General features: G+C 45.9%; 1 protein-coding gene across 34 annotated transcripts in view; it reads right to left on the bottom strand.

The window, feature by feature from the left end:
- The window catches only part of NRXN3 (neurexin 3), a 1021208-nt gene extending 997654 nt beyond the window's left edge, over nucleotides 1-23554 (bottom strand). For all 34 annotated transcript variants that reach the window (XM_040600857.1, XM_040600858.1, XM_040600879.1 and 31 more), the window contains exon 1: nucleotides 23317-23554. The gene's annotated coding sequence lies outside the window, so the exon portion shown is untranslated. The remainder of the gene's footprint in view (nucleotides 1-23316) is intronic.
- Nucleotides 23555-24789: the final 1235 nt, after the last annotated feature.

The following is a 24789-nucleotide window of genomic DNA, read 5'->3' as shown; positions in this document are numbered from 1 at the left end:
GACACATGAACACAGAAAAACCCAGCAGATGGCAGGGAATCAGGTTCTTTCTGCTTTTGAAGGTGGCACACTCCAGCATAGCTTTTACTATGAAGGCTCTGCTGGCTTCTCCATATACTTCTTTGGATGATATATCTCACAGGAACTGAAGGAAGGATCATACGTTTTCTTCTCACACAGTCTTGACTTCATTACTCCCAGTAAGTGTTGCACCATAGTTCCCAGTGAAGAAAAATGTCTTTGTTTTGGTGCAGTGCCAAGAAACGAAGCGTCATTTGAGCCTCAGATGAGAAGAGCATGCTACAGGCAGCGCAGCCCTCAGCAAAAGGAAACATTTGGCTAGAGAGAGAAACATGGAAACCAGAGAACATGACAAGAAGTATCTAGTTCAACTTCACCTCATACATCTTGCATGCGTATAATTCACGACTATATATTTCAACAGGTGACATCCAGGACAGCTCAGACAAATCTGAAGTTATCTCCCCTCTCTCTCAAAGAAACAGAAGACATACCCAGCTGAAGTCCACCTCATCAAGCCATTACCAATGCCAAAGCAGCTGCACTGCTGGCAAAAAGGCATGCCCTGTTCCTTCTCCTCTGGGATGGTCAATTAATTCTTTAAGCCATCAGCTTGACGCGTGAACCAGTAACTTTGCATGAGCCCTCCCTGTCGGAATACAGTCAATGCCTGCGATCTCCAGAAGAGAGATGCTTACTGCCCTCATTGCTTCATTTTGGGTTTTGTTCATGCAGAGGGAAAGGCAGTATGGAAGAAATGGATAGGAAGGGGATGAAAACAAACCATGTCCACTAAATCAGAGAAGAATAAGACAGCAGAGCGCTAATTATTATCAACAAACCAGATCTCAATCTTTAGGATGAGGTCAGGGAGCCTTGTCAACTACTTTGCACAGAAAAATCCCACCAGATATGACAAAGCTCTCTCAGCTAAAGAAGGCAGTAAGTTTCAAGTCTTTCCACAGCCTTGTTTCAAGAACACATTTCTTGGTCTTGTAGGCCTCATTTCTTTCAACATACTTACATGCTCACTGGTGTCTTCAGAGTCTCAAACTGCATGTACAGTGTTCCCTTGCATGCTCAACTTCCTCTCTTCCCTCATCAGAGAACAGAGAGGAGGGATAGCAGGTAGATCTTGTATTTTAAATGTACAGAATTGTTGCACAGACTAAGAAATTGCATTATACATGCTGTTTCCAAGTCATTCCAATTTTGTGCTTCCTTACTACCTTCAGTAGAGTTGCTGGGCCTCACTCCTTTCCCACTCCCATAGAGCAAGCCTCTTCACATCCTCGTCACGCACAGCAGGCATTACCAACCAACATCAGCTCCCCAAGAGACCTTCCACTAGCGGAACAAGCAGAGAAAGCTGAGCTCTTCCAAGGGTAAGCACAAGCCTCTCCCTCTCCATACAGAGAAGTCAGGGAGGGATGAGGATAAACTATTACAGATTCTAGCCTCAGGCCGGTCGCTTGATGGAAGGTGTGTTTTTCATTCCTAATTTTTGACCAAAGAATATGTAATTAGGGGCTTTGAAAAGCAGTGGCATCCAGAAGAAAAGTGGCAAGGGCCAACATGAATCTTCTTGCTGACTCCACAGTTTCCCCCAGAGAAGGAAACAGACCAAAAGCAGATGCAGCCAGCCCCAGGAAAGAGGGGCAGGACTAGCTGCAACAGATATCCCACAAGAGAGCTGCAGAGACCCACAGTGGGAAATGAAGGAGCAATGCCATAACAATGCTATCTTGAGTCCATACCTGGGACTGCGCCCACAACATCTTCCCTCCACAATCCATGCATCCATGTTTTGTCCTTCCTGTTGCAAGTTGCATGTCGAGTCCTTCCCAGGAACTTGGTCAAACTGCAGTATTTGAGGAGCAGATGAGATGAAAGAAGGAACATTATCCCTACCCCCTTATCCTATACAAACCTGCACCCTCATTTCTTCACAATGCCTTTACATGTTCATTTCCTGCAGTCCTCTGTGTAGCTGATCCATGCATTTCTCCTCACTATGAATTACTACCCTGTCCAATAATTTAAGTGGGCCAAAAGGAGATGATTCCTCAAACTTTTTCACCACGGACACAGAGTTTGATATAAAAAAGAACCCCAGTCACCTGAGTGGGATCAAGGCAGTTGATAACTGAACAAAAAATTGGCATCTTCTTCTCTAGCAGGCCTTAACATTTAGAAACTTGCACTTGTTTTTTAACAGATCTTACACTGACTTCAAGCACATCTAAAATTAACAACAAAAACTTACAAAACTTTCTTGCTATTTGTCTAAGATCCTAAAATAAGTTGTCATTGGCAAATTATATTCCGTTAAAGGACACTAACAATTAAAAAAAATCATTTTTCTATTTGAGTACTTTATTTGCTACCATTACAAGCAACACCTGCTATTAACAAAACTGAAGGATTAGAAGGGAAAATGCCCTTCACCTAAATGCTTTCTTCATGTGTTTGCAGCATTTTGTGTCAAGTCAGTTTTACTGTTTCTCTTGTAAGCAGTCAGATCCCCCGTTAGTTGAGCTGGATTAGAGCCACACAAACAGGAAAGGAAGAATACATATGGAAATGTAACTGCAGAAACTCAAATATTAGCAAGTGAGCCCAAGGAGACCACTTCTTTCTTCAGCTAAGTAAAATGAAGCTGCTGGGCATCCCTTAAACAACACACATGCACTGAAAATCCTCTGCCTCAAATAAACAAACACACATTTCCCATCAGGCACAAAAACATATCCAACGCTCAACAGACAGTGTCAATACTGACTACAGTCTCTTTTTTCTTACTTCACTAAAACACGCGATCTGCTTTTTGACACACTCTACCCTAGAAACATGAGACATCTATGATTCATTCTGCAACCTACCTCTCCAATCAGACACCTAAGGGGAAGTCATGTTGGATGTTTTGGGGGTTGTTTTTACATCAAAGAATAAAAATATTAAAAGCATTGCATTTCTTTGGGGATTTTGTTCCTCCTCAAAAGGAGTCTCGTCACTTAATTTTTCCTTTCCGCATTTCCCCACGCTTCCCTCACATCCAACCCACTGCCTGGCATTTCTTCCTTTCCAGAGATTGTCTCTTTTTTCCCCCTGCTCATTCCAGACGCCTGTTCCAGTGCTGCCTCCTGTCTCTTCCTTTCTGTTCCAAGCTGGCCAAGCTCTTGTGCAGTTTGTGCAGATGTCAGTGGGGTCAGCACACACATGAAGCTCTGTTAGATGCACACTTCATAAATCAGGAAGCTACCCTCTGCTCTCTATTCACTTTCTTCACTCACAAACTTTTTCTCTAGTCCTCCTTCCCAGCCTCTCCTGCTTCCCTATATCCTTTTGCCTCACTGAAAGCTTAGTAATTTTCTTCACATTTTTCTGTCTTGCTCGTAAAATTTCCTTTTTCTTACCTATTTTCCACCCACTTCTTTTGGCTTTTTTTGCTACCAGACTGTCATCTATGCTGTTAGCCACAACCACACCTCCAGTAGCTCTACAGTTAAATCATTTATTAGACTCCTTTAACTTTCCCCATTTGCTTCTCTGAGTCCTTACCACTGCCAGTTCTAAATCACATAAACCCCAAACCCACACCCTGTCTCCTCCTCCTCTCAAATAACACGATCTTTCACTGGGAACTGACTGCTCATATCGGAAGCAATTACCAAACCTTTTTGCAGGGGTGCATGATGATGTGTTAAGAAGATGGCTTACTAAGAACTGATTGGAAGAGTTAAGCGAACCCTTCATAATCAAGACCAACTCCATTTGAAGTTTAGACAAAGGTTAGGGCTGATTGTTCTGGGGCAACTTATCCCTAGAAACAGAGAAAAAAAGATACAGCTGAGACATTTGGCTGTTGACAGAGCTAAGGACACTGAGAAGTTCCAAGGCAAAAGGAGCCAACCCCAGCAGCCAAGTGCTAGAGCAGCCATTTACCTCTTCAGAATTCAAACTCTACACACGATCAGCAGGCAACTGTGTAAGGCAACTTCCAGCTACTTAAAGAAGCTAAGAGTAATGAGTCACAGGGGAAGCATTTATGATGCTAAGAGTTTCACCTGGAAAAGGAGAGTAGCACCTGCACAGTAGTCTGACCAATAAGACACATCAGGAGACAAATATACACACATCCTCAATGCCCAAGCAGTAAGTCAGGGTGGAGTTTTTCAAAGTCTGATGCATGATACTCCACATGAAAGTTGCTTGCAGAGATCTGTTGCTCCTGCACCTCATAGGAAGGTTGCCTATAGCATCACCCCCAAACTTATGGCAGGTTACATTGTGACATGACATATTACCCAGCCAGATGAAAAAGTGCATCTGTGAGTAGCAGACAAGGTAGGCAGAGAACTTAACAAACATACAGCCAGCTGTGATTGAAAACTCTGAAAGTCTAAGGTCTCTGCAAACACCCAAGCTAAAAGCAGAGGCAGTCTCCTGGATCGATTATGCATGCATGCCACAGAAAACAGGCTGCTAAAGTGCCAGAGCCCTGCTGGATAATTTATAGGCTGGTGTTAGTATTCACAGAGCGGTGGGCTGAGTTCAAAGGAACGAGGTGGAGAATAAAAGTTTGAGCCTTATGAAAACACTGTCACAGTAAGCATGAGACTCAGTTCCACGAGGGGCTTCACTTGTGCAGAGTACAGGCAGAAGACAGCAGATATTATCACAGCAGGAGCCAGCAAGTGCCATCTTGGCACAGGGGCAGAGAGTTCAGGGAGAGTGCACAACCATAGCGTGCAAGTGTGCATACTTTGCAAGTATCTGAGCACATGCCTGCTTGGCTTTTGGGAAAGTATGGGAGAGCTGTGTGCCAAACAGCCCATGACCCATCATCTCCCACAACCCTTCTTCACAATCCTCTTGATTCTCCTAGGCCTGCAGTACACCACATTTCCTAGGCTACTTCTGCCATGGAGATAGACACCAAGCAGGGAATAACTTCACACGAAGACCTCCACATGCCATTTTCACTTATGGTCTCACCAGGATTTGAAGCAGGACTTCAGGGAAGAAATTAATCACACTATGCCACCCAAAATGCAAGCTTTATTTAGGTGAGCTTGAGTTTTCCAGCTTTATTACTGCCTGAGCCTCTTAGCCATCTAGTTACCAGGAGAGAAAGCTGGGAAGACAGTGAGGTCATCAATTTACTAAGCTCTATGTCTGCTCACGTTTGAGATTAGACACAACACCAACAGCATTAGAATAAGTACTGTGTGGTTGACTTCAGCAAAGACGTAAAGCAAAGGCTGCCTCGCCTGTCTTCTCTGCTCTCTCTGCAAGGCTACTATAAAACCAGATACTACAGACATACAGGTGCACACCGGGTACTGCCGCCATTCACCATAACCACCTAGCACAGGGAAAGGAGTACAAGAGAAAGCCCAGTGCACAGACAAGGTGTACTAAGGGGTTTAACCAACATTTTACTGTTGCGTGCATGCCCAGATACCACCTTTAAACACCTTGTCACAGCACATTTCTGCAGCACTCAGCATACCTCTCTTCAGCCTTATTCGTTCCAGAAGAGACTAATCTGAAGATACAAGTAATTTTCTAAATTAAGCTTTCTGCTCTTTGCAATGCATAGCGGAACCGGGAAGGCACACAGGAATTTGGTATCAAGTGTGCTCCTAGTTCACCAACAAGTACTCATCTTACTTCTTCCTGCAGGTTAGTCTTCTGGGACATTCTGTCTGGGTGCAGTACTTGAGACTCAATCAACTATACAAAAATACCTTTTTCAGAGGCCACAGAGGGGCACGCTTTAGAGAAACCTTTTTTCTACATTTGGACAGCACTACACACTACAAGATTCTGGCTGAGGGCTACAATAATATAATTAAATAGATTAACAGTCACTAAAACTAGACTCCTCTCCATACAATTACAGTTGCATTTTTCTTCATAGAGTCTGGAGGACTAGAGTATTGATAGATGCCAATTCTTTTAATCATGGGGGGGCTGCAGAAGGAGTTGAAACAAGGAACCCGTGTCTTTACTGTTTTGAGTGACTGCACAGAATCTCCATGAAGGTCTGGCAACACTCTTATATGGAATATGTAACTTGATTAGGTCAGTTTCTAAATATGTGGCAATCATCAGTTTCTTGACAATTAATCTGTAGTTAGTCCACACTATGGTTTCAGGCGGACTTTCAACAGCAATGTTATTAGAAGTCTGAGGATAAAGCTACATGGTGCACAGCACAGAATTTTGAAGGTTGGCAGCATCTACTGATAAGTTTGACAACCATTAACTGAGAGAACAGTTTGGGATAGAATCTCAAACCAATCCTAAGATGAAGAGTGTGCTAAATGTGATTAACTAAATCTGTCTGTTGTCTATGATCTTCAACAAGAAGAATTTAAACTCCTTCTATTGAATTTGAGACCCATTTTAGAGATAAGAAATAGAGATAGTAATTTGCTTTTGTCATTAAATAACTCAATGGCAGAATGAGGAGGAAAAAAAAAAAGTTTGTGCCTCCTGCCCTTTCCATTTGATTATTTACCTCTGACAGTATAAAGAAGGGAGGTGTCAGGGGATTAAAAAAAAAAAAAAAAAAAAGAAAAAAGAAACCAAACACACACAAAAAAACCCCAAAACCCAAAAAAAACCCACCATCAAATAAAGCACATGCAAACATCTGTACAGAGTCCAACAGAAAGAGGCTATAAAACAGATAGAAAAACTTATGTGGAAATAGAGGGAAGAGGTATAATGTGTTTAACATGGAGAGAGACAAAAATTACAGAGAACAACCACCAAATCTGAAATGACATATAAATCAGTTTACAAACAGAACCATTTCCCCAGCACAATTATGGTGACAGAAGGATCACTGGAGAGCTTTAAGAAATCATTCACTGAGCACTTACATTGGATAATCTAGCAAAGGGCCCCAGGAGACCTGGTTGATCTTAAAGAACAAACTCCTCTAAGCACAAGAGCAGTCCAATGTCTGGAAAGTCAAGTGGGTGTGGAAAGAAGCAGGCAGCTGAACGGGAAACTCCTGACAGACCTCAAACACAAAAGGAAGCGAATAGAAGGTGGAAGTGGGGGTGTGCCCCCCCAGAGCAATACTGAAACTCTGCCTTGGCACGTAAGGATGAAAAGTAGAACTGCATCAAAATCCACAGAATGTGAAAGGCAGCAAGAAGGGCTTCTAAATTCACACAGGTAGCCAGAGGATGACTAAGGAAACTGTGGGCCCAAAGTTGAACGGGACAGGGAAGTAACAGTAAAGGGAAAATTAGGTCCTCAATGCCTTTTTACTTTGGTCTTCACTGGCAAGGACTGTTCTCAGCTTTCCAGTTCCATGTGGTCAGTGGAAGGATCCAGGGGACTGGAAAACTACCCACAGCAGAGGAAGACTGAGTTAGGGACCATTTAAGCAAACAGGGCATAATCAAGTCCCTGGGACCACACAAGATGCCCCAACAGCACTGGCGGATGCAACAATGGCTGATGTCACTGTCAGATCATGCTCAGTCACATTGGAAAGATCACAGTGATTGGAGGAGATTTCTGATGACTGGAAACAGGTAAATGTCACACTTGTCTTCAAAAAGGACAAGAAAGAAGTTTCAGGGAATTGGAGACAGATCAACCTAACATCAGTCCTAAGGAAGGTTATGCAGTAAATCCTCCAGGAACTCATTTCCAGGCATACAAAGATTTGGAACAGCAACACAGACTTACCAAGGAAAAAAATCAGCCAGATAACCTTCTTTGACAAGGTGGCAGGCCCAACGAAGACAAGGAGAGCACAACTTTTGAAAGAGTTTCCAATAACACAATTGTAAACATCAATATGTTGCTGCATCAGGGGAAGTTCAGGTTGGACATTATGAAAAAGTTCTTTACTGAGAGGGTGGTCAGTCACTGGAACAGGCTCCCCAGGGAAGCGGTCAGAGCACCAAGCCTGTCAAGAGTTCAAGGAGCATCTGAATGATGCTCTTAGTCATATGGTTTAGTTTTAGGTCATCCTGTGAGGAGCAGGGAGCTGGACTCAGTGATCCTTATGGGTCCCTTCCAACTCAAGATAGTCTGTGATTTCATGGCTTATAGACAGCCAGAACCAGACAGTTGTGTTTCAAAGCACATGGAAAACTGACTGGACCACTGCACTCAAAGGCTAGCGGTCAGTGGTACAACCACCCAACTGCAGCCAGTTACTAGGGGTAACTGTCCTCAGGGGTTCTTTGCCAGACTTGCTGCATTTTGTCCATGTCTTTCTTGTACTGGGGAGGCCAGAACTGGACACAGTAAGTAGGCGTGATTCCACAAGTGCTGACTATGGGGAAATAATCCCATCCCTTGTCCTGCTGTCTATGCTTCTGCCAACAGAGTTCAGTATATGATTAGCTTTCACCACTGCAAGAACCATTTTAATGGTTAGGGGCTAGAGCATGATATGCAAAGAAGCTGGGAGAGCTCGGTATGTTCAGCTCGAGAGCAGAATACGTGGTCCTCATTCTCCATACTCTTCAGCTCCTAACCTAAAAACTCTACAACCAGCTGTGAAACCTCACCATCCATTAAGTAAGCATAAAGGATGAACTGAAGCATGGAGGCATTACAAGCCCAAAACCACAGTGCTTTTAATTACTTGTATCCAAAGGTCCACAGAATTCTGTAGTAGAGCCAGGAATAACCCCCAAAACAGCCAACTCCCTTTTCCATAAATGCTTGCCCCAAAAATGTGTTCTAGCACTAAAGGTCCCATAATTTTGCAGTTTGTCTGTATTGGAGGATTCCTGGAAACCACTTCACCCAGAATTACTTAAGTAAGACTTGACTGAACAGTTCAAACTTTAAGTTTTAGACCATTTTAACTAGTCACCATTGCACACGCACTATAAAACATGCAGCTGCATCTAATGTCCCTCAGTCACTTCTGTACTGCTGAACAATAAATGGCATGGCAGGCCAAAGTGGGAGATGGGTACTGGCAACACAAGGGTTAACAGAAGACACATTCATAACATGCCTGATGTTGGCATACTGTGTGATGATAACAAACCACGCAGTAAAAGAGAGAGGACATCACAGCATCACACAATGTTACTTGATATAATTAAATTTCAGAAAGAACACCCTAAAATAACCTGATGTCTAGCCCACATTTTGTGACCCTCTCAAGGCAACACCCAAAACAAGACACACGTGTGAATGCAGCCCCTGGCACAGGCAGAACCCCTAAGGCCAAGCATGCCTACTAAGCTCCCCAGCAGCATGGTACAGCCACACATCTGGAATGACTGCTCACTGTGCAGCTGAAACAGAGCCCTCCACAATTTCAGGAACTCTGGCGCTCCCCAGTATACAGCCATATGCACAAAATTGTTGCCTGTTAACGGCATTAGATAGTTTTTACACCACCTTGGTGAAGTCAACACTTCAGCTAACAAAGCTTTTGCATTATGCCACTTACTTTGGATATTCCTACTGCCGAGATCCCTCAGTCTTTTCACAGCATCTTTTTAAATACACAGCATCAAAATCCTGTGCTTACTGTTTCATTCTCTTTCCATAATAAAAAATTTGTTTCCCTTAAAAACTGCAGTGGACACTTCATTGCTGAACTAGTGTGTCTCCCTAACTACATCAGATGAATGATGGGAAGGTTTGGGACAGAAAAACCTCATCAAGTGAGAATTAAGCTGTTTAAATAAAACAGATGGAAGATGCAAACACAAAAACACCAAAGCAGAGGCCACAGCTTGAATTATTGTTGTAATCCTTTGCCACATGCCTACAGAAAGCTTGAAAACAGTTAAGCTGTCAACATGCTATCATACCACCCATCCTGCTGACCAATCTTTGTTTTTCTGTACTCCCCCAGTTATCTATGTCCATCTGTTGTCTCCTGTCTCATCCTTAGCTCTCTAGCTCTTTGGGGCAGGGAACATGTTTTGCCCCGTGTATGAACAAGGATTGTGTAGGTGCTACCACAACAGACAGGGATAACAACAACAACAATAATTAGGTTATATCTTACTACCTCTTTGGGTTGGAATGTTTCCCTCCTGACTTCACAGCACTGTTCATAAACAATTATTACTTGGTGCAATATGGGGCCTCATAAACAAATAATTCCATCCCAACCTGCCTTCCACCATTTCACCAGTCATCCCTTGAGGTCTGAATCTGCGAAGCTCTCCATATGCTCCAAATGGTGAGTGTGTGTGAACTAAGCTCCAGAAGATACCAGCCTTGCAGTGCTGCAGGACTAACACCCTGCATATAACCCTGAGATTTTCCTTGGACAGAACAAGCTTCCTACACACAAACTGTTGCCTCCTACTTTTGTGTGTCAAACCTGACTCACTTCTAGTGACAAGAAGTAGAGGATAATATCTTCATCCTCCACTCACTCTGAAGAATGGAAAGAGCCTGCAGTTACAAGTTTATGTAAGAAGGCGGAAAACGATTGTATCATAAACTGTGCACACATATAGTGGCCAAGCCCAACATTGTTCAAGTTCAACAAGCATATATTCCTGGATGTTCTGTTAAACCAGAAGGAAGGAGCTTCCTTCTTTGAGGTTTGTTAAGGTAACCAGCTGTCTGCACTGGAAATGCTCAGAAATTCGCTCCTAGGCCCAACTGGCTCCAGATAGGCTGTTCACATAAATCTAAGATTCAGGGAAAGACAGAACACACCACATAGTCTGTCTTGGATTACTTACTAGTAGCCACTGAAAGGTTTTGCTGAACCCTCAGGGAAGAGCCCCATTCCCAGAGTAACATCTCCCTCTCTGGAAGTGCCACGAACCCCTTTCACAAGTACTGAAGTGTATGTCTTTACTGAATCAGGTGTTAGGTTCTCTCTTCTCAAATCCATGGGGTGCTAACGCACCTCCTTGCAATGCCTAATCCACACTACTCTGCTTTAGGCAACTGGAAGAAAAGATGTTGCAAAAAGGAAAATCCTTTCTCCTTGTCTACTACATTTGATGGAAGAGCACAGAAAAATCATCTTGTAGTAACTGTGACACACGATACAAATCTGCAGCGTATTTTAACAGGTGAAAGCAGAAGTGTAAGTCTTCTTTTCCATCTCCAAATCATTTCTCCAAATCTTCCCAGTGTAAATTAATTGGTAACCAGAATAAGAGTCTCAAGTAACTTCCATTTCCTAGTTACAAGGTTACAGAAAGCCAGACCAGCCCTCTGCTTGTTCGTTATCTGCAGAAATAGAAAGGCTTACAGTGCTGGATGCTAATGTGACACTAGCAAACGAACAAGCTCCCTCAGGCTTTTTGGGGACATGCACTGTAAAAGTGGATTGTGCCAGAAGCATGGAAGGTGCTTCAGGGGCATTTGCAGAGGGAGTGTTTCACCCTGGCCCTGCCCCGCCATGCTCCCACCACAACAGCGAGTGAGGGGAGAAGCCTGCCTTTCAGGGAGCGCGAGAGGTGTTGGGACCAAACATCAGGAGTTTAGACAGCCCATTCCCCTTCTGAACTGGTCAAAACTAATAAAACAGCCTAGATAAAATCTGACGTCTCTTTGTCTCATCTGCTCTTAAAACTTCCTGTGATGAGGGCACTACAGCCTCTCTCAGGAATCTGTTTTCATGCCTAACTATCCAAACACTCATGAAGCTTTTCCTAGCACCTATCTCCACATCTTCCTTGCTACAAATTAAGCTGATTACTTCTTATCCTGTTCCCAGTGGACACAGAGAACAATTAATCACTGTCTTCTTAAAACAAGCTTTTAAATATTGGAAGACTTTCCATGTCCCTCATCAATCTTCTCTCTAGACTAAACCAACCCAGCCTCTCCTCGCAGGTGGTGCTCGCTGCTCTGGCTGCCCTCTCCTCATCTCCTTCCACTGTTTCTGGTTTTGCTGTTCATGCTGGATGCAGTGCTCTGCTATGGCTTCAGCAGCAGCTGCTGGAGTAGAAAAACTACTGCCTGTGTGCTACACGTGACATTCCTGTTAAATATACCCTAAAATGAGATTTGCTTTTTTGCAACGTCACCACACTGTTGACTCACGTTCAGTCTCTGACTCACTGTAGTGCCTCCCAGAACCTTTTCTGCAGTTCTGTTGCCTGGTTTGTTATCCCCCATTTTACATGTAGGTATTTGAATTCACTATCCCAAGTGCAGTACTTTTCATTTGTCTTTAATAAATTTCTTCTTACTGAATTCAGACCATTTTGCAGTTTAATAGGTATTTGACCTATGTTGTGCCAAGAAAGCAAATCAGCTTCCGGCCTCACGTTACACATCGGCAACAAAGTGAACGTGGAAGGAAGAACTGCTGTGATCAGGTAAACTTCTTAGAAGAGTTACTGTCTTATCAAAGGCCTATCAATGGTTACTCCCTTTTCACTCTGCATTTCTACCATACACTGTGGTCTTAGTAAACAAACCGTAGCTCGCTCTAGCCTCCTAAAATACATTTATTCAATGAAATTACAACCCTCTGAAAAAAAAGTACCACGACATCCCAGGCACCATTTTACCCTATGACCCAAGGTAGTACCAAACAGAGCTGCTAGCAACTCATTAACTAGGTCACATCAACCAACAAGGAAGACAGGGACACATTTACGAAACTAATTATATTGAGCTAAATCCTTAAGACCCAACTCAACAAAATTATGTCTTTTGGTCCACTATTGTTAGATACACCCTAGATACGTATTTGATTAATGATTTACATGAAATTACATAAAGGATCAACTTATTTCCTTGTATTTTCCCATAAAGTCCTTAACATTTGATTCACAGATATGTAGTAGGTGTTTTAAATGCATATACCTGAAATTATATTGTCTGATACACTCTTTCAAAGTGTTGCATGAGCTGACCAGAAAAGCCAGAAGATTTTGATCCCAGGACTTCAATACAGTATCAGGCATACAGAGTCCCTTGAGAAGGTTCGCCTTAGTCTAATCACAGGATTCCTGCATTCCCCCATCTCTGTCAAAACAACAGAATAATCAATAATTTAAAATTTCTTTTCTTCATGTCTACAAAAAGATTGCAGCATGTAACCGGCCATAGTAACAGAACAATCAAATAAACTGGAATATCTCCTACAAATTAAGAAGGACATTACTTGAATGCATCTAGAGAAGAGCAACAAGGCTGCTGAAAGGCTGGAAGGCACGTCCTACGAGGAGTGGCTGAGGACTCCGCATTTGTCTAGTTTGGAGTGAAGGAGACTGAGAGGCGATTGCATTGCTCTCTACAGCCTCCTGAGGAGGGGAATGGGAAAGGAAGGTGATGATCTCTTCTCCCCACTATTCAGAGGCATGATGTTTAGGAATAGCTCAAAGATGCACCAGGGAAGGCTCAGACAAGATATCAGGAAACACTTTGAGAGAGGCTGACCAGACACTGGAACAGACGTCGCAGAGCGATGGTCAATGCCACATGCCTGTCAGAGGCACTTGCACAATGCCCTTAATATCCTTTTACTTTTGGTTTGCCTAGAAGTGGTCAGGCAGTTGGACTCAATGATCATTGTAGGTCCCTTCCAACTGGAACTGTTCTGTTCTATTCTGATACATGAAGCCTTCTTTTCAAGGCACTCGTAATGCTTTACAAACTATAACTTTGAATCTTCCATGGATGGAGAAAGTGATGTCTTGTGTGAAAAACTGGTTTGACAGATTCCAGAAAAGAACTCCAGAATCCTGCTTCTTATGTTAATGATTAAGGGCCATCCTGCCTGCTCTGCTGCCACTCCATACCACTATAGTGATGTCCATGGGTCATGCATTAGTATATGCTGAGGGCCACCTGGCTGAAAAGCAACTTTGTGGAAAAGGATCTGGGAGTCCTGGTAGACACCAAACTGAACATCAGCCAACAACATGCCCTTGCACAGAAGGCAGCTACTGGTATCCTGGGCTGCATTAGAAGTATGGCCAGCAGGTTGAAGAAGGGGATCCTCCCCCTCTGCTCAGCACTGGTGAACCAAACCTGGAGTACGGCCCACCCCCCCCCCCCGTACAAGAAAGAGATGAACATAATGGGGAGAGTCCAACAATGGGCCATGAAGAGGACTAAGAGCATCTCTCATATGAAGGAAGTCTAGGAAACATGGGACTGTTTAGCCTGAAGGACAAAAGACTTGGGGGGTCTTATCAACATAAATAAATACCTGAAAGGAGGGTGTAAAGATGACAGAGCCACCAGACTCTTTTCAGTGGTGCCCAGTGACAGGACCAGAGGCAATAACCACAAACTGAAACACAGGAGGTCCTGTCTGAACATCAGGAAACATGTTTTTACCATGGGAGTGACCAAGCCCTGACACAAGTTTCCCAGAGAAGTTGTGGTGTCTCCCTCCCTGAAGATATTCAAAAGCCATCTGGACATGGTCACTTTTTCCATTCCAGGGGCCCTGCTTAAGCAGAGGGTCAGATCAGATGAACCTCAGAGGTCCCCTCCAACCTCAACCATTGTGTTTCAACAGCCATCAACAGGTCAAAGAAAACTTCCTGGAAAATAGTTGTTCCATGGCTGTTCCTTTTCCAATGTGTCCTGATGCTACAGCAGATCCTTCTGTAGTGCGATATTGCAGATGGTGCGGAAAAGAATTTAGCAGCCAGGACAGGCTGCTTCTCAGGATAATGCTGCCATTTCATTTATTGCATGATCTGACCGAGATCACTTTAATTCAGGCTTAACACAATGCTCAGAAAGGTCAGACAGGTTATTCCCTCCTTTCCATTATTTCCCAGAACTAGTGAAGACAGAAAGAACAGTGGTCAAAATAATTCAAATCAAACCGTTTAATGCCATAAGAATACATTGCTCACATCAGCAGAGAGGTTTATTCCAGATAGGATCTCAGGCTCAAGCAAGGACTCTTATCTTCCCTATGCATCCCTAACACGTGGAAGCACAAAAAGAGGGCAGCATAGCCTCCCACTGGCTCTTCCAGTCTAATGAACAGAAGAAATTTCAGCCAAGCAAGGGAGCGAGATTTCACAATCTTGTCTCACCTTCCAGTGCTCTGAGGATCAGAAGAGAAAACGTTAAATGTGCACATCACAACCTTATATCTGTGTTCAGTGACTGACGTACCCACATGCAGTAAATGAAGGTCAGTTCAGGTACTAGATGACTGCAAGTAATGAGAGCAAGTTCACCATTATGACTGGTGCCTTAACTTGCACCACAGCTTGATTAATTTATAGATACAACAGTAACTACATAAGCAGAAAATCAGGAGTGCCAAAATGAACAGAAAGCCTCTTGAATGCTAACACGCCTTGAAAAACCTCTCTTCAATTTTGCTTTTTAATAAAACTGAAATATTTAATTACTTATATTTCATAAGAAAATACAGTTGGCTATGTGGTAATTCCTTAGCACACATCAGCTGAAAACTGTGTGGTTAAAGAAGAAACAAGACTCTCCCTTAAGAAGAGCAAAGGACTCTAAACTTAAAGGTGAACAAGCTTTTCTTCAGTCCTTTCCTTTCTTCCCTCCATGACTGGTCATGAAGACAGCTGACAGAAGGTCCTTCCACACATCCCTCACCAGATCCCGTTCCTCCACACTCCATTTAGTTTCTGCAGTTCAAGCAGATTCCTTTTTCCCCTGAAATCAATGTTTAATTAACACATTATTGGGAAAAAAAAAATGGGCTGCAACAGCAGACTGAAATGAAGCCAGCACCTCCCTGCTCTGCAGATGCAGCCGGCCTCATCAGACAATTACCCCGCTGGAGAGCTCTTCCTCTCCTCATCCCCCTTCAGCTGCCAGAAAACATTCTTGCTTAGTTACCTTCCTTTCCATCCCCATGGGACTCTTCCCCTCCTTAGAAGTGGTTCACAACAGTAGGAAGGAGAGAAAGTAGAGGGAGAAGGGGAGCAAGTACTGTCTGGGTAGCCTCACAGTATGACCGACGCCTCACCTTTAATCCTGTCATCCCCACGGGAGCAGCACACCGATTCCCCTGACGACACCTCCCATCAACACAGCAATAGGATGAGCAGTGCAGCGGGCACAGGACAGTATGCTTTGCTATGAGCAGATGCTCCCAGGGTCAAACTCACAAGCAGATTCTAGGACTACACACAGCTGTTATGTACCCAAAAGGGCAGTAGAGAAGCTACCGGCAGCTTCAAAAGGTTTACATCATACCTCCCCCTATCCTCATCAATTATTCTATCCCATTCCTTGGCTCTCATCCGGCTGCTGGGAGGTACTTGGATGCAGGGGATGCTGCAGCACTGTCAAGGGCATTATGAGGCAGGCCTAGGCCTTGGGTGCCCTCCCTGCTAATTACACACGCACCCCCACTACAGGGTTGGTGCAGCAGACAAGACAACAGAGTCCATGAACTCCTGGGCTGGGCTGCCCTAGTTCTGAAGAGAAACATCAGGATCTTTGAAAAAGTCTACTATCCCAGAACTGTCATTCCCAGGATTCAAAGCCACTAGTGTTAATTAGTTCCCATGATGTGATGGATGACAAGCGGCAGGGCCAGGAATGACACAAGCAGATTGTATTCGAAACAAGCCGTCCCTCACCATCAAGGGCAGAGTAAAGGAATTTGGAAAGGACGGAAGCTGAGCACACTGCTGAGAGACAACAGATATGCTGACAGAGTCCCCCTCATCCCCGACATCCCTTTCCCAACACCCTGGCTCACTCCTGCTGCCAGCAGACAAGAAACAGGCAGGGGAACATGCCCAGGAGAGAATTCAGGCACAGGGCTGACAGGGGAAAAGCTCTAAGAGACACAGGGGAGCAAGGCAGATGAAGGGCCCTGCTCTACAGCAAGGGGCCACATTTCAGAACGAGCTGAACTGATGGCTGTGAGCACACCCCTGCCACCCTCTGCAAAGCCACGCAGCGATGCTTGCAGCAGCCCAGAGTCCCGAGAGGCTGCAGGCTTTATCCAAACAGAGGACTCTGCCAAGATGGTTGCATGGTGTACAGCTCCCAACATCTGCCCACAGTGCTCAGAGAGTGCCTTTTTCTGGAAATGGCAACAAGAGAAATCATATCCCCATGTTTCCTTAAGGAAGAACACAGGATCTTGCAACGTCACTGGCATATTTTTATTAGGAATCTTATTGCTCAACTCTTCTAAGCATTCCACTACAGGGACACTGCACTTCATCCCTGCTAGACCTCAGTAAAGCCGTTCTCAGGCTGGCCTAAGCCAAGCTCATGACTTTTCCAGGCTAAAAAAAAGGTGGTGGGGGGTGGGGGGCGAAGGTGCAAACACAAAGCACTGAAAATGCCATCCACTGCCCATAACAAGAAGAAAGGCAGAACAAAATTCTCCCATGCTGCCCTTCTAAAAACATGTCTTGGCCTGGCTGTTTGGATTGGCAAAGAGGTCAAAACACCATCTTTGATTCTCAGAGTCCTTTACATACATGAATTGCCTTGGTCTATGCCCATGTGAGGAGAAACCGAAGAAAAGAAAAAGCAAATGGCCTGACCCAAGATTATGCCACGTGCTAGTTTCAAGAAGCCACCAATCCCTTTAGCATCTTGGTTTCCAAAACGCAAAATATCTTCCTCACCACTTGCTGTATGAATTAAGAGCCTCTGCTAGATTGACAGACTCTGCTATTAACTAGAAGAGGGGGATGAGGGGGAAAAGAAAGCTGATAAAAATTTCCAAAGATTAACCAAAATTTGGGTAATTTCTGACTCCAGCTGCATTGGCAACAGTCCCAAAATAAAGCCTGTCTCCTCTTCATGCTGGTGGGGGCAGGGGCAGATAAAGTTGTTGAGCTTTTTTCCCTTAAACTAAACACCCTGTCTCTTGAATCATTGTCAGAAGCCATCTCATATCCTGGCTCTTGGTTATCATAAAGCTTCTGGCTCCTTCAGTTTGTTCTTGGCCAGATCACTGTATGTCCTTATCCTTGACACAGCATATGACAGCTCAGCCACTATCCAGACATCCACCTGCAAATGCCCAGAATGCAGAGCTGAGAAGAGGGCAAAGGAAGACAGATCAAGGCCGGGGGAGGGGGGGGGGGGGGGGGGGGGGGGGGGGGGGGGGGGGGGGGGGGGGGGGAACTCTGCTTCTCAAAACAGGTAAACTCCAGAGCCCAGAGGAGGCTACAGAAACAAAAGCAAGAAGTTCAGTAGATCCACTGAAACACCACTGCTGCTACAACAAGAAAGGGACTAAGTTCTCCCTTCCCAGAAACATGCCAGACAATCTTGCTCAGTTTGAAGTTATCCTCCAGGTCAAGGGTTTAAATCCAATCCTAACACAAAAAGAGTAAGAGTTGCCAGCACCTGACGTCTTGGTAACTTGCTTGAAAAGGCAGGAAAGTAAGGGAGGGAGAAGGCACACTTTTTTTTGTGCACAAACTTAGGTCTTAAGATCCACCGTCATCACTACCAGAAATCAACCTTGGCACCACCTTTCACCTTCTGAACTCTCTGCAGCAACAGAGTTCCCCTCTCACTTCAAGGCTGCAAATCGTTCAGGGTGAGGAGTAAGTTCCAGTTCCACACGAAGCTCACTCTTCTCCATTGGCTGTGCAAGCTCAAGGAAGGACAAAGCACCACAGTCAGGGACTGCTGAGCTACAAAACTCACAATGCAATCACTGAAGTTTACCTACAATAATGCTTTTTTTTCCAACCTTTCCTATTTCTGCTAACAAATAATTCATAAAAGGAGGCTCACTGTGCCATAAGAACATGCTAGTACCTTAATCACTGGGGAAATAAGAGGAACCACAAAGCCAGGGCCCACCTTTATCCCACAGAGTACCAGCGAGGCAATCTCTGGGGGGGAGCGGGCACGTGGGCCCTGCAGCACCCGCAGCCTTTGCTTAGCTGGCCACCACATCATCTTCGACAGTAGCCACGGCTGGCCTGCAAGCACAGGAGCTGCAGCATCGCAACCAATTCTGAAGTGACTGTGGTAAAAGGGAGGGCAGGGAGAGATCAAAAATTAACTACTGGTGAAGACAGGCAGCTGAGGCAAGATTGGCTTTGGTGAGCACAAAGCATGGAAGTGAGGGAAAGCAATCTGTCTCTGGGCATCACCCACACCAACAGTGTGGGGCACAGGACACACCCCTACCCCATCTTCCTGGCTGCAGTTTACCGTTGCACCTCAAGGTCAGGGAAAATGGGGAAAAGCAAAAGGCAAACAACAATAGCCCTGGACAGACCTATTGATTTAGCTTTTGCTACTGCTTCATGAACTGGAAAGATCCAGAAACATGGAGACCTCAGAGCAGGCACAGCCACACACAGGAGATGAGAAGCAGCAGCTGGCAGAACCGCAAAAGCGCCTTCCTCCCCAAGACTGCCTTTTGCCTGGTTGTGAGCTGCCCGTGACCAAGCAAAGAGGTCCTTCACACCCAGGGAAGGAGGGTGCTGAGCAGGTCTGTGAGCCTTCGAGAGGGTCCTGGCCTGCTTGAAACCCCAGAAAAGCCTCCCTCTCACTGCCTCAGCTCCCCCACCCCAGTGCACCAGTCACCTGCAGCCACCAGCTGAGGCTTGCTGAACCCTTCCCCATGTCCTAGATGGGGGAAAGAAGGAAGGAAGGGAGGGAGGGAGGAAGAGACTCTCGTCTTGCTTTGCTCCCCCACCCCAGCCTTTCCCCTGCTCTACTCAAACCCAAAAAGCCGTGGCTCTCCTGCACATCCTACAACAGAAACACAAGGAGCTATCCCCACCCCCCACCCCCCCCGCCTCAATTCACCACCCTCCAGCCTCCAGCAGGGACTGCATAGAAATGGCGATATTCCTGTATCGTCTGGATCAACGGCACGGGTAAGTTCAAAGAGGGCAAGGGAGGATGGCACAGGAGGACAAGGCGGGAAGGCTTTGTTTGATCCTGGCTCCAGTGCAGCCCACCCCCTCTCCATCGCAATGCCCTCCAGCCTGGACATGCAAGGAGGCGTTGGGAAGGGAGGGGGCCTGGGGTGCTTATGAATTTTGTTTCCCCCGTAAAGGGGACGGCTCACTCCCCGGAGCATGCCTGGCTCTGCCGGAGCTCCCTGGAGTAACCTTTATTCCAGTGTGTCGCAAGCATGTATTTCACGGATGGTTACACTGAATCATTATCACCAGACGTTCATTTGACCAAAATAATGTTATTAGCATCGTCAGGTCCATTCCCCCCTCCTTCCCCGCGCCCCCCAATTCCTCCCTCCCCAGTACGCATACACTCCCTCCAACCCTGAGGCCCCTGCCATCCACATAGGGCACACCCCTCCCCGACACAAAATCTCATGATGTGTGACACAATGTCCAGGAAAAGAGCACGGCAAAAGAGGCTGGCGAAATGGATGGACGTGCCTTTGGCATTTACTGCGTTCCCTACCCTCTGCCAATGTTTATCAGCCACACACACACACAAAGACGCACACGCAAAAATCGGAATTAAATCACGGCCTGTCCTAGGTACATGACTATGGGTGTATGAGCGTGTGCACATGTGCCCAAGCTGCAGTCACAGTCCTATCAGGAACCCGAATCTGTGTGGCATGAAGCAAAGGTCATCGTGCCACTGTTGTGATGCACTAAAAAAAAAAGCCGCAGAGCCATCAGGATGTAACACAGAATTTTCTCGTCAAGGGATGAGAAACCTTCGGGGGGGTGGGGGCTGGGAGGAGGAAAGCGGGTGTGCGGATAGGGGGGATGGGGGGAAATGGCAGAAAATGGGGAGGAAAATGAAGAATACAAAGCTCCACTTCGCTAATCCAAGATAGACAATCCATCCCTTCCCCCCTCTCTACGCCCTCCCTCCCCCCGAAATGTTGGTGCAGATGGATTTCTGTATCTTGGTTTTGCAGCAGTGGGGCTAATGACTCCCATACCAAACCCCCTCGCTATGATAACCCCTCCCACTATTTTTTTTTTTAGACCAGGCTGGAGAATAATGTGTTTTTAGAGATAATGGGCTTTATAAAAAGAAAAGAAAAAGGGCATAGCGCAGACATTATGCGAATAAGCTGCTCCCCGCATCACCCCCATCTTCCCCCAACCACACATCCCGATTTTACCCCCTCCCATCATTCTCCAGCCTTCCCTATCAGCTCCCCCAAGCAAAGGAAAAAACCCACAACACAATCTGGGTAGCCGATCTCAAAATCCCAAGCACTAATCTGCTTGAATTTGTTCTTCCCCTTATATAAGCCGCAGCACGTCAACATGTTCAGTGGAAACGCAGCGTAAAATGAGGCCAGGCTATAGCCATGGAACAGGGGTGATATCGGCAGATATCGCTTCTATCGAGAAGCCATCACCACCAGGATGATGAAATCAAGCATTGGGCTTTCAGACATTCCATTCCTTTATTTATTTATTTTTCAACGCTTACTCTAATTTTATTTCATTTCATTTTGGTTTCGCTTTACTTCATTCTTTTAAAGGACAAAAGTGAAATAAATAATTAAAAGCCTAGAGACATACCCCACCGGAAAGTGCCCGAATGCTCCAGAAAGAGAATCCTCACCTCTTAACTTCTCTCTCTTTTTTTTTTTTTTAATAAATAAATACCGTCCTGTTGCTCCCATTATCCCCAAACTTCCAACGTTCCCAGCTGCACCTCCCTACTCCCAAAAACCAGATACTTTGTTAGAGACAAATGTTTAAGAAACTGCTAAAGACTGAAAAGAAACCGATAGAGAAATGGAAAATTATGTCTGTACAATAATCTAGTTCGTTCAGCTGATAAAGCGCGTCCAGTCCTAACACCAAGAGCAATAATCTCTGCAGCCTCCTCCCCCCAAAATACTACTAACCGTTAGATAAACTTGCCCAACTTAACACCAATGACTATTTTAACTTAAACCAGTGACAGATGTAACACCCTTCTGGTTCACGTTACAATTAATAACTGACTGTATCATCACGGCAAACAAAACCTTTTGTGATCAATTTTTTCTCCACCTACTCAACATCTCTCTTAGACTTTTCACCAGTCTAGTTAAGAGTTCACCCCCTCAAAAAACAGCCCCTCAAAATATGCATTAAGCACGTATTGGTGAGCGGTCATTTAAATAGTCACCTTTTTAGGAGGGCTGTGTGCTTATCACGGAACAATTGTGTGCAATAAAAAATAGAGGAGGAACAATTAATATTTAGGAAAACCAGAAATAATTTCTTAAAACTATTTGCAACGAAGCGTTGAACAGTTTGACCACGGAAAGGTGGAAGGAGAGCTTGGAAAAGCGAAAGGCTGAAAGTGTCCTTTTTATAAACGATTCAATGTTTTTAGCCTGAATTCTGCCTCCCCAATCCTTTGGGTTTTCTGCCACTGATCTCATGCCTAATCTTTTTTATTGTTTTCTTTGGGGTGGGGAAGGGGGAAGAAATAAGGGGAAAAAAATTTTTTTGAAAGAGAAAGATCTCAATTTTAACAAAATACATCCTCAAAGAGCACTGGTTAAATATGTTACTTCCTAGCTACAAAATACTGCAATTAAAATAAATTTAAAGAGTAAGCAAAAGACAAGTCACCTGCAAAGCATCAGAGTCAGTGCCCTTAGGTAGGAGAATTACATCACTCCCTGACTGAATGATGTTTTCTTTTAAATTATAAAGCAGGTGGATTTTTTTTGACGGAAAAAGAAAAAAAAAAAACAAAACCACAGCGGTTATTTCACATACATCTTGCACGAAGAAAGCATTGAACCAACCTTTAAGGTCACTGACTGCCTGAAAACCCACAGCAGTCGCTCACGGTGGAAGTTTTCAGGCAAGACGGCTACTAAATCATTAATACAAACAAATGGAAGGCGGGGAGGAAAGGCGCTACTGTAATAGATCCGAAGACTTGGAAGAGGAAAAAAAATATTAAAGAAAAAAAAACTTTCATCTTCAGCCTCTCTTCTTTCCTCATCAATATTTTTTTAAAAAGAAATCCTTACGCTTTAGTCAAACAGTAGGCTCTCTCTAAGCGTCTCCCTGCCGTAACTCAGCGTAGTGTCGTCTTCTTTTCCGAGAGGGCCCCCCCCACCCCCATTTTCCACTCCGAAAAGCCCCGCCGTGGGAACTGCGATTTCCCAAAAAGTCGGGCAAAAGGAGCCGGGGCCGGAGCGTCCCGGGGGTCGGTGCGCGCCCGCTCCGCCCGGGCGGCCAGCGCCCAGCCCCGCCGGGGCAGCAGGGAGCGGGCACAGCGGGGTGAAACGATCCGAAATAGTTGTCGTGAGGGGGGTCTGAAGAAACCCACCCGCCGAGCTCCGGAGCGGCGGCGCCCAACGCCCGCCCGGCGGGCAGCCCCCGCCGATCGATCCGATCCGGGCCGTGCCGAGCCGTGCCGTGCCGCCCCCCACCCGCCGCCCCCTCTCACCTCCGCAGCCGGGCGGCCGCCGGCCGCCGCGCCAACTCGCGGCTCGCCTCCGCCGCGGGGCAGGGGGCTCCAGCGTGGCCCCAGCCGCGGAGGCTCGCGGGGGTCCCGGGGGAGGCTGGGCTGGGCTGGCCGCGCCGAGCCGAGCCGAGCCGTGCCGTGCCGAGCCGTGCGAGCCGCGGGCGGCCGCGGGCGGAGCTGCGCAGGGCTGAGCGCGCCGCGGTGCCGGAGCAGCCCGAGCCCCGCGCACGCCGCCGCCGCCGCCCCCTGCCGCCGCGCCCGCCCGGCCCGGCCCCGGCTTTTAAAGAGACCGCGGGCCCGCGCCCCCGGCCCCCAGGCACGGTCCGCCCGGCCTCGGCGGCGGGCACGGCCCCGGGCGGCAGCGCCCGGCCGGGCTGCTCCTCCCGCGCTTGCGGCGGGACCGCCGGCTCCTCCCGGGAGAGAGCTTGGAGGTTCCTCTCCTGCCTCCGGCCCCGCCAGCCTCCCTCTCCTCGGGAGCTGCCCCGCCGCACGGCACGGCCGTATTTTTGCCCCTCTGCTCCCAGCACGGGGTGACGGGAGATACAGCTTGTTTTTACCTTCTAGAGTTTGCCGACACTACCCAAGCAAGCAGGGAGCTGCCCTCTGAGCAGCAGGTAACGCCTTCCTCTTGCGATCCCCACAACACTTAAAGTCCACAAAGATTTTTTTCTCTCCTAGCTCAGAGTTTGACCCAAACCTACTGGGTGTCTCAGGTCGATTTATACACTGCCCGGCTCATTTAAACCGGCCACTAAGCTTCCCTGTTACCTTGCACAAACCTCTCGAACTTTTTATCCACTCGCTTCCTCACTTGTGAAAGTAGAAACAATAGCACCGACGGGCACCGTTGACTGTGCTGGCACCAGCATTTCATTCAGGCTGTATATCCTAAACACTGTTATTTATCATTTTATCACCATTGGCACTTAGCACAGTAAACAACATAATTCTGAGTGCCTTCCGCGGGGAACTATGTAAAGTTTTTCAATGTGTTATCATGCTGCATGTCCACCTCAAAAAAGACTAGCAGGCAGGAACATCATGTACATGAAGCATACACAAAACCAAACGTGAGAAATCTAATCTTCTGTCCCCTCTCTCCAGACCTTACCATCTTGTAAAGTTTGTGTACAATGCTCGCACTGCAATGCCAGACACTTAGAAATGCATCTGCCCTAGGGACAGACTGGAGAGCTATTTGCCTTTCCTTCCTCTTCTGATCATGTATTCAAAGGTTTTTGTCTTTTTCTACATTTCGTATAGCAGACAGCCTACTCACAGCACTCAATAAATAATAAATAATAATTATTTTATACAGTATGTATTGATCACTTTGCCCACTATCAAAATGCAGCTGTGTCTGAGGTGGATAATAGCCACACAGAAACACTAAATAATAGTTTCAAGTAGTGTTAGGAGCCCCCTGGGAAGTTTCTCTGGAAAACACAGTCCTTC

Source organism: Falco naumanni, chromosome 7 (genome assembly GCF_017639655.2).
Source record: "Falco naumanni isolate bFalNau1 chromosome 7, bFalNau1.pat, whole genome shotgun sequence".
In the NCBI taxonomy this organism is placed as follows: domain Eukaryota; kingdom Metazoa; phylum Chordata; class Aves; order Falconiformes; family Falconidae; genus Falco; species Falco naumanni.
Note: the sequence above shows the minus strand (reverse complement) of the source record. Positions and strands in the feature narration are given on the sequence as shown.